Source organism: Haliotis rufescens, unplaced genomic scaffold (genome assembly GCF_023055435.1).
Source record: "Haliotis rufescens isolate VD_foot unplaced genomic scaffold, xgHalRufe1.0.p SCAF_1, whole genome shotgun sequence".
NCBI classification, from domain to species: Eukaryota; Metazoa; Mollusca; class Gastropoda; order Lepetellida; family Haliotidae; genus Haliotis; species Haliotis rufescens.
The window spans coordinates 26345519-26356257 of record NW_025963779.1 but is presented as its reverse complement, the minus strand read 5'-3'; the positions used below and the strand labels follow the sequence as shown (position 1 = coordinate 26356257).

The window sequence follows — 10739 nt, the reverse complement described above, 5'->3', positions numbered from 1 at the left end:
TTGTAGTGGTTCAGGATAGTGCTGAACAACATAGGTATATATACTTATTAACATCAATGTTTATACAGTAAATTGATTGATGGACACAGAGAGCTGATTAAGATGATTGGAAGCCAGTGAATGACTAATGGGACAGGGTAAACAACCACGGAAGCTGACATGGGATGATTGGAAGCCAGTGAATGGAAGCCAGTGAATTTTCTAATGGACACAGAGTCAGCAAGCAGACTGATAGAGATTTGAAGCCAGTGGATTAATTGGTTGGACATAGGGATTTAGCAATAAGGTGATGGTAAGCAGGCGGGATGTAGTAGCCTTGATCTCTTGAGTGTGGACCAGACAGTCCAGTGATTGATATCATGAGCATTGATCAACGCAGTTGGGATACGATTACATGCTGGATCCTGTTAGTTGCCTTTAGGGACAAGCATAGTCGCCTTTTACGGCAAGCTGAAGACCTATTCTACCCCGGATCTTCATGGGTAGCTTGTCTAGTGAGGAACTGTCTAATGAGGATGGGATGGCTACAAAGTGCCACCTGGTACATGTCATCATTCCCCAATGGCATGGATCACACTTTCAACTACAAGTTGGCTTGACCTGACTGGATTATTTATTGTCAGGATATTGCGGCAAATTGCTTACAGTGTAAAACAAAATTCATATTCAAACTCAGGGATAAACCTCTCTTCAGTGATCGTAAGTAGGAAATGGTATATAATGGCTGGTGATCGTGTCAAGAATGTGTACCAAGGCACTCGTGACTGACAGGGCATCTAAATCGCTTCATTCATTTTTCATCGTCGAAACAGGATAAATGGGACAAAGCAAATTTGTCCCCAGGACCATTTAACTGTAATAATACTTTTGACAAATTTAGTCCTCTTTTCAAACAAGCCATGGGGTGATACAGCAGAGACTTCAATATAAAGATAAGCCAGCTGAAAAAGCACATATGAGGCACACATGTAATAAGACCTGACACACTCGTTCTGTGGCATTGTTGACATTGCAGACACCATTGTTGTTGTAAAACACTGCAGACACCATTGTTGACGTCATCGTGGACATGCTGACATCATTTACTGCTGCAATGCACACAATACAGACAATGTTATTCAGTAATGACCTACACACCACACTGATGACACGGATGACGTAATACAGACATCGCAGATGTAAATGTAAAATGACATCACCATAACCACATTTTATCACTGCTGACAAACAAATTTCTGGTGACACTACTTTGTCACAAAAGCTCCAAAGTTACTTTCATTGTGGATGACCTGTAAATATGCAACTTCATATTTAAAGAACAGAAGTTGAAATCCATGAGTTAACTCTGTTTTCATTCAAACTACAGCTTCTAAAAATACTAAGATGTCATTTCAAGAATGTCCCTTCACAGAGCCTAACTATGCTTTTAACTTCAAGTACATCTGAGTAGTACATGTATTAGCTAGTACTGAAAACACTTCTCAGACCCTCCGCTTCTCAAATACCCCGTACCTAAGAGAAGGTTCTTGAGAAGGTGAGGCCTTGAGATGTAATCATAATCCACTAAGTTGTTCGTATCTACCCCTCCTATAGTGTGGCATGGTGTGGGGATTAAAGTGTTCGTATCTTCCCTCCTATAGTGTAACATGGTGTGGGGATTAAAGTGTTTGTATCTTCCCTCCTATAGTGTGGCATGGTGTGGGGATTACAGTGTTCCTATCTACCCCTCCTATGTGTGATATGGTGTGGGGAGTATAGTGTCCGTATCTTCCCTCCTATTGTGTGATATGGAGTTGGGATTACAGTGTTTCTATTAGGGGTGAAACGATACAGCAAAGTCATGACACGATACGTATCATGATACATAGGTCACGATACGTATTGTAATACACATATTTACGTCAAATCACGTGGAAACTTCTTGACTGGAAATATTTCAGTAGGGGTTCAAAAGGTAAATCTAGCTGTAGACATGTTCGTAGCAGCAACTTGAAACCCTAATAACATCACACTTCATGATATTTGACAGATAAAAATGCAGGGTGTCATTAAACAAGTAGTAGGTAATTTCTTTAAGCAAGTGTATCCTCTTGTATTGATACAGAAAAAAACTTATAATGTATCATATCGTCGCAGGAACACTCATTATGCACCAGTGCACCGACGTATCGTTTCACATCTAGTTCCTAATCTACACTCCTATAGTGTGACATGGTGTGGGGATTACAGTGTTCCTTATAATGTACCCCTCCTACAGTGGGATATGGTGTAGGGTTTATAGTGTTAAGTGCTAGGTCAACTATCACTCCATCATGTTTGTATTAACGGCTCAACCTTCCAGTACAAACAAACAGTTGTAGTACCTCAAACATGTTCCACAAACATTGGGACATGACATGCTTTATGGTCGTGTGTCTTACGGCAATATCATTATAATATATACAGTTCACCTTCTTCACAGGAAACCTGTCAAGTATACCCATATAAATTATTTTCAAGATTACTTCTGAGAAAGTAGTTGACTAATCATTTTGAGTTCTGTCCTGTTTCTAAACCACACCAAAGGTGTTAGAGCGTTTTTGACTTTTGAGAGTGCACCTCTTACATGCCCCCTGTGGAGATACTAGAGCAATTATCGAAGGTATCGATATTTTGCAACTGAATTGTAATATTTGAAAACACTATTGTGATATAATTGTAATAATGCAGCGATAGAAATTGGCACTAGTCCTTTAGTACTTGCCAAACTGCCCAATAGTTAAGGTATTATAAGGACTAGTAGAAAATTGCCATTATTAAGGGTTTTGCTATATCATCATTATAAGAACTAGTGGACTAAAACTGTTAGTTTCTAACACTGATAATGGTAATAATCATGCGATAGTTTGACAAATACCTCTTACAATCATAGCATTTAGTTCAAATCCTGGTTGGCGCTGATTAAGTTTCTAGGTTTTGTCAGCACATTAGCCCTGCTCGTGGGCTTCACCAAAGCAGCAAATGTATCACTGAGGGACCTGTATCACTGAGGGTTTTCCTCCCACATTAAGCTGATACACAGTGATATGACTGGAATACTGTTCAAAGTGGTGATAAACCCAACTTACTCACTCACTCATAGCGTTTATCAATGACAAAGTCAAACTCATCTGCTAAGTCCAAGGTTACTCCTGTATGATTAATAATAAAAAAACTCCTTGATATGACTTTGAAATGTATACAACACAATGTACATAAGGCTTTTGAATTACTTGGTTGGTTGGTTTGTTGTTTAAAGCCGCGCTGAGCAATATTACAGCTATATGACGGCGGTCTGTAAATAATAGAATCAAGTGATTAATATCATGAGCATCGATCCACGCAATTGGGATCGATGACACGTATCAACCAAGTCAGGGAGCCTGACCACCCGATCCCGTTACTATTGTCGGTTATTTTCTTTCACATGGAACAATTTGACCAGTCACCGTTGAGGCTCCCGTGCACGGGATCACGAGAACTACATGTTGATATAGAATCGTCAAACTACAACAAATATGACTTTTAATGAGTCAAAGTATGGCATTTATGATATAAGTATCCATTCTCTGAGTTGTTCAATCTTCCAATCGCTTACACTCGATTTCACCAAAATTAATTAAAACAATATTAAAAGGAATTTTGAAGTTAATGAAATAAGTTACAAACACAAGTCCAGATACACAAAGAACACTTTTTGTATAACCAGACACTGTAAGTACAAGATTACATTGTGTACTCAAGTACGGATTTGTTGACATGGTATTGCCGTGTTACGTGCTCACGGTAATGTCTTTGCATTGGGGGGAAAAAACATCAAAACTTGTTATGGCGTGTATAATGCAGACCCCCTTCTACACACCTGTGGGAAAAAAGTGTGCACTATACTCAAGAAAATACGGTACTCTTAAGCATTATTCCCTTTGTGTACATTGTACTCTAAAGCATTATTCCCCTTGTGTGTATTGTACTCTAAAGCATTATTCCTTTGTGTGCATTGTACTCTAAAGCATTATTCCTTTGTGTGTATTGTACTATGAAGCATTATTCCCTTTGAGGGAATTGTACTATAAAGCATTATTGCCTTTGTGTGTATTGTTCTCTAAAGCATTATTCCTTTGTGTGTATTGTACTCTAAAGCATTATTCCCTTTTTGTGTATTGTGCTATAAAGCATTAGTCCCTTTGAGTGTATTGTACTCTGAAGCATTATTCCCTTTGTGTGTATTGTACTCTGAAGCATTATTCCCTTTGTGTATATTGTACTCTAAAACATTATTCCCTTTGAGTGTATTGTACTCTGAAGCATTATTCCTTTGTGTGTATTGTACTCTAAAGCATTATTCCCTTGGTGTGTATTGTACTCTAAAGCATTAGTCCCTTTGTGTGTATTGTACTCTAAATCATTATTCCCTTTGTGTGTATTGTACTCTAAAGCATTAGTCCCTTTGAGTGTATTGTACTCTGAAGCATTATTCCCTTTGTTTACATTGTACTCTAAAGCATTAGTCCCTTTGAGTGTATTGTACTCTGAAGCATTATTCCCTTTGTGTACATTGACTCTAAAGTTGTACTTGTAGTTCATGATGACTTCTCCTCTATACAACAAACAAGGAGCAGAATGTGCAGAATCAAGGGGTGCTACTTGTCCTCCATTTAATTTGTTACATTCTTTAAACCAGTGTGACTGCCAAAAGCATTTCAGAAATGACACAGATCTTTAACACCCGTAACCACGGTAACACATCAGACAGGGTCATGGAGCATACCTGCATGCATGATCCCCAGTTACTGCACTAGCATTTTGACAGTTTATTCACTGGGGACATCAGGTGTTGACATTCAACACTTAGGACATCGTGTCACAGTTTCACCTTCAAACATGGGTGCAGCATTAGAAATTGGCACTAGTCATGTAGTCCTTGCCAAACTGCCCAATAGTTATGTTGTATCTTGGTATCATAAGGCTGAGTAGAAATTTGCCCTTCTTAAGGGTTTTGCTAAATGTTATCATTGTTAGGACTGGTAGACTAAACATGTTAGTTTCTACCCCTGGGGTGCCATGTCTTGGTTTGGTTTGCCATGTCTTGGTTTGGTTTGCAATGTCATCATGCCATTGTGTTGGTTTCAGGAAATTAGGTATATATATTTTGATACAGTGATAAGTTTACCCCAAATATCATGTAAAAATAGGACAGATGATACAGTGTACTACTAACGGTGTGCAGAATTTGTCAGCACTAAAAATCCATAGGAATGGCAAGCCTTTCCCATTTCATGATGCTAATTAGATCTAACCACTAAAAGTATATGAAGATTAATCTATGACCTCACATAAATGCTTCTGTGACCCAGATCTTGCTGTGACCTTGACATTTGACACAGCAGAACTTAAGACAGCATAAATGACTAAGACTCAGACAAAGTGCATAATCCTGACAAATAACTTTCAATGAATGATGCAACCTCTTTCCTCGAGAGCCCTTACAGCAGCCTTGACCTTGCCACTGACTAAGCTTGTCCTTTGATGTTGTAAAACTTGTCCATATATACAAGGAGTGAACAGCGTTACAAACTGACACTGATTGACCATGTTTTACACTAACAAGGTTGGTTGGTTGGTTGCCGCACTCAGCAATAATCCAGCTATATGATGGCGGTCTGTAAATAATCGAGTCTGGGCCAGACAATCCAGTGATTAATATTATGAGCATCGATCCAAGCAATTGGGATTGATGACATGCATGAACAAAGTCAGCGAGTCTGACCACCCGATCCTGTTAGTCGCCTTTTACGACAAGCATAGTCACCTTTTACGGCAAGCATGGGTTGCTGAAGACCTAGTCTACCCAAGAATTTTCACGGGTCTACACAATCAAGGAGAACCAGAAAAGTGACTTTGACCAAATGGCTGAAATATTGACCCATTTTGACCAAAACAAGGTTATATCATGGAAAAGGTATCCACCAATTTTGGTATTAAATGCACAAATATGTTTTGAGAAAGTGTCAGTTTTTATGTTTAATCTTTATTTGTTTTCAAACAAGTAGGGTTGGTAAAAGAAGAAACAAAATCAAATACACTTTTTTTCATTTTGCAGTTTAGTGATTCAGTGTTTACATGGAAGCAAAGCCAGATACTGTTAGTGAAGCAATGAATAGTATTTGTTGTGATTAATGATTAAATCTCATGCTTTGAGTGAACATTAAGGTGAGATGAAAGGGGGGTTTAATGTCATGCTCTAGATTATTGCCCCTTTTATAGCTATGTGTATGCATGTATGTGTGTGGTTGCTTGTAATAGTCTGGATTTAACCCTACTCTAAACATAGATATTCATTTAAGTACTCAATATATTGACACTGAAATGAAAACCGCTATCATATAAAATTCAAACCACACGTTTTATTCAAATTGCACATCCAATCTTCATGGAAATTATAATGACTACTATCATTAAAAAATAGATGCCTGCTTTGAATAGATGCATGAAAGACAGCTCTGACATAAATGAACCACTTGGTGTCTATTCAAGGATTTACGGTACTGAAACATAATACTGGTTGACATTGCTAGCAGACTGTAAATGACATGTACGAACATAAAATCTGTCACAGTGTGTTGGAGATGAGTGCAGCATGATTCAACACATCTTCCCGTGGCAAGAGAGTTAACTGAGTCCAGTTTCCACCCTTGCGGAACTAGGCGGGTATAATGGAGTTATTTTGGCTGGACTAACGAGTCTATGCATAGTCCAATCAAAATCTCACAACGAAATCGAAATCCGGTTCGTAAACTGTCATGCAGGTTTTGGTCTATTGCAGGATTTGCAAAACGTGCACCGCCAACTCTTTGTCAACAGATATTTTCCAAATCTTTTCATGTTTTTAATTAAGGTGCTCACCTGGGTTGATGCACTTCGCGATGCAAGACCAGTTGTATCATAATATAGATCTTGATTATCGATCGGATCGTCTTGACCGGGCGACGCCATTTTGTTTGAAACAAATGCAAGTGATACGAGATGTGGAATATAATTGGTCGACAGGAGAGGCTTAGACAGGACATAGCTTGTAATACGATCGAGCCCAGTAATTCCAGCCTAGTTCGGCAAGGGTGGAAACTGGACTTTTTAAGTCAGTTAACTCCCGTGCCTCGGGAAGATGGATTCAACAAGAAAACACATTCCAGTGTGACACCATGCTTCCATCTGTACTTCATACCCACAATATATTATCAATGTCCTCTCAACCTTTTAGTCACGCAACCACAGGTATCACAAAATACAACGACCTCTCCGCGTACAGTGCAGTGTAATATATAGCTCCATATCTTACTCCACTGATAAATATATACTCAGAGGAAGAAACGTTATAAGAGGTTATTGGTTCAAGACAATTTATTTATCACGAGACGAACCACAATTTTTGTGAAGTCGGCAAACGTTTGTGATCCCGTAAGTCAAATTCACTTCTTGTCATGTGAATAAAGAAAAACCATTGAAAACAGTAAATTTTTGGTAATCAATCATCAACCTTGAACTTAATCCAGAATAACTGAAAACATCCATATTGTAAACATAAATGCTGTTAACCTGGTGAGCTACAGAAGGAATTTACGTGGATTCTAAACCAGGTGCCCATGTCAGGCAAATTGGGAAAAACATGTTATAGTTGTATTCAACTTTACAAAAACTATAAGCATTAATTAATACCTCTTCCTCTTTATTGTTCCTGTTAACGAATACACAATACCTTTTAGAAAGTGGTCTCATGTAACAAATGTTACAGTTGGGATTACATTTTCTTAGTAAAGTACAAACCCTGTTTACGGTGAAATACAGGTTACCTCTACAAAGCCATAAAAGTAATTATTATGTATATATTAACATGAATTTAGATTTATTAATTTCAAATTGGGAATATTATATTGACATTTGCTCACACATGGGACTGAATCAAGGCAGGTCTAGCCTAGAGAATTCACTGTTAAGGGCAGCAGCTACTAAATAGGCCTGTATATTTTAGGTGTTAATTTGTAAATACTTAGGAGAAAGTGTTCCCCCACATGTTTTTTTTTTCATTATAAAACTGGTGAGTGCATAGGTAATATAATGAAAGAAAAAACATGTGGGGGGAAGAAAAGAGACTCTTACCGAAAAACAAAACAATACTTAGGGTAGGTCGGTGATAGTCCAACCCCCGGGGTCATTCCAATACTAGCATTGGAATGACCCCGGGGGTTATATTGTCTCCAATTGTCTTGCTGAATGTTATTTGTTCCGAAGGGTAAAGCCCTTTCAATAAAATTGCATGGAACTCACAACAAATCAGATAGGGCAACCATGTGGTCTAAGCACATCCTCTGCTTCACACGTCTGCTATGAAAAACTTTCAGGTAAGGACCACATCAGACATCTGGGTCCTATCCACTTCTCACCCACATAATCCCATTGGAAAACCATTGTTTGACACCATTAACTAATAAACTTTATTTACTTGAATTAAAAGCTGTTGCTAGTTATGATCTTATTGACATTTTTGCGGACGTTTTTCAGAACTTAATTTAATTCCGACCGGATTAATTTCATGTATCCTGATGTCTTTCCTGGAGAAAGTTTTTAATAAATTTAAATATGCAACTTGCAACTAAAGTAATTAATAGTTTCAGTTTTTACAGTATTAAAGACGTTCTTATTCATAAAATTGTGTCTACTAATGCAGTTGATATTATGATGGTCCACAAAAACTTCCATCTGTAATCATGGTAATGTTTGGGAATTGTTATTATTTATTTCTGAGGATCCTGAATACTAGTTTTACTAGTTATACTAGTCTGATTAGTTTTGAACAAGTGTATTTTCGATAAAGCAGTATAACCATAATATATATATACCGTATTTGACGTAATAAGCGCCCCGCTCTAATAAGTGCCTACGTTGAGATTTGCTAATATATTGGCTAGTGAACAATCCCAATTAGCACTCCTTCCTTCCCCTATTCGCCTATAATACACACTCCTGTGTTATATGCACCCTTTATTATTGGCAATTAAATTCTGGAAAGATATATTTGTCGTACATAAACATTTCAGGCTGTCAGCATAAACCACGAAATTTATCTTTCAACTCCAAAATAATATTCTAATAAGAGCCCCCTATTTCTAATTTTGAGAGGGCCCTGGGCGCTTATTACGTCAAATACGGTATATATATGAGAAAAGCAAATAACACAAAAATATTACATTAAAACTGTTTGTACGTGCATTTTACATGTGGCATAACTATTTTTTAAAAACACTTGGATGCACAAGGGGTCGGAATTACCCCAAAATTAGTCGGGATGAAACTGTTGATGGGGTCTGAAATTTACCGAGTGGAGTCGGATTTACACTTATACACCTCGACCAAATTTGAATATCCTGCTGTAAGCAAATTTCACGCCCTCCCTTTCCCGGCGGGTCTTGGCAACTGCTTTGACAGCTGCATTAAAATTTACAATAGGCTTCAGAGAGATTGTCGAGCTCGCTGACTTGACCCTCCCTTCATTTCCTCCTTAAGACTTAGAATGACACTTCAAATTCTTTTATGAGCACTTCGGAGACGTTTCAATCATATTTTTGTATTATTATTTCAAGATCATCTGAAGATGAAACGATGAATTTGATTCAAATAAACTTGATCAGATGTTGATCTTTGTGACTGTGAGGTTTATAGGCTCAATCTACGTCATCAAACAGGGTCTTATTTTGTAGACTAGGCATCATATACGAATCCACGATAGACCAACCGTGAATAAAACGAAATAAACGATGTCAACAAAGCATTTGTGGTTGACTTGTTGAATGTCAACTCAAAGACCTTTTGTCACATAGGCCTGTAACTCTTTATATTGTTCTTCTCGGAAAGAAAACGACTTACCTTTTAATATCTATCAAAATGTCAGACGATGTGATTGCATGTTCTTCATCAAGTGTTGATACGACCGGACGGATGAACTAGTCATTTGTTGAAAATGTCCGGAAACAAAGGGAGTGCCCGGGCCTGACCTCGTCGCAAAGTGGTCTTATGTTTATTTCGCCCGCCTTCAGTGTAATAAGGGAGGTAACTCTTTGTATCATGTGCGAAAAGGCAGACATTATCAGAAAACAACGCTCCTCTCAAAACTTGAAAATATTCAAAAAGAAAAGTTTTGATGGGAAATTATTCTATTTACGAAGTAAACGACGAGGGGAGTCGTTTATCATTACATATACCACGCCTCGTTCTTCATTGTTCTTTGCTAGATCTGCCAGATCAAGGACGTATATATATATATATACGTCTTTGGCCAGATCTTTAGATATCTCATATTTAAAAATAGAATGGTAATATGATAGGAAAAAAATACACATTTATTCTACAGGTAGGAATTACATGTACCTCATTGAATTGTGGCACATATATACATTGAGATACTGAAATTGATCTTAGGAATTTTATGAAATGTAATATATGTTCATCCTATCTAGAATTTTATGGTGTTATCAGAAACATTAAACAACACCTTAAATCTCTTGGTTATAAGGTTCCTGTACAGTTTCCGTGGAGGACCAGCGCTGTGTGGTTAATACTATTCGTAGTTCCAAGTCAGGAACTTTCTTTTCATTGGTTTATACAAAGCTAAAAACTAAAGGGCGGGAAAAGATTGAATTACAATTTAAAAACTTAAATTGGAACAATAT

At 37.6% G+C, this 10739-nt stretch overlaps 1 long non-coding RNA gene across 1 annotated transcript; it reads right to left on the bottom strand.

Annotated features, from left to right (window-relative positions):
* Nucleotides 1–15: 15 nt before the first annotated feature.
* Nucleotides 16–10095, bottom strand: LOC125378462. The gene is made up of 2 exons (XR_007220245.1): nucleotides 9937–10095; nucleotides 16–1088 (listed from the first exon to the last, which is right to left on the bottom strand). It is a non-coding gene; the product is annotated as an uncharacterized LOC125378462 (long non-coding RNA).
* Between the last annotated feature and the right edge of the window lie 644 nt (nucleotides 10096–10739).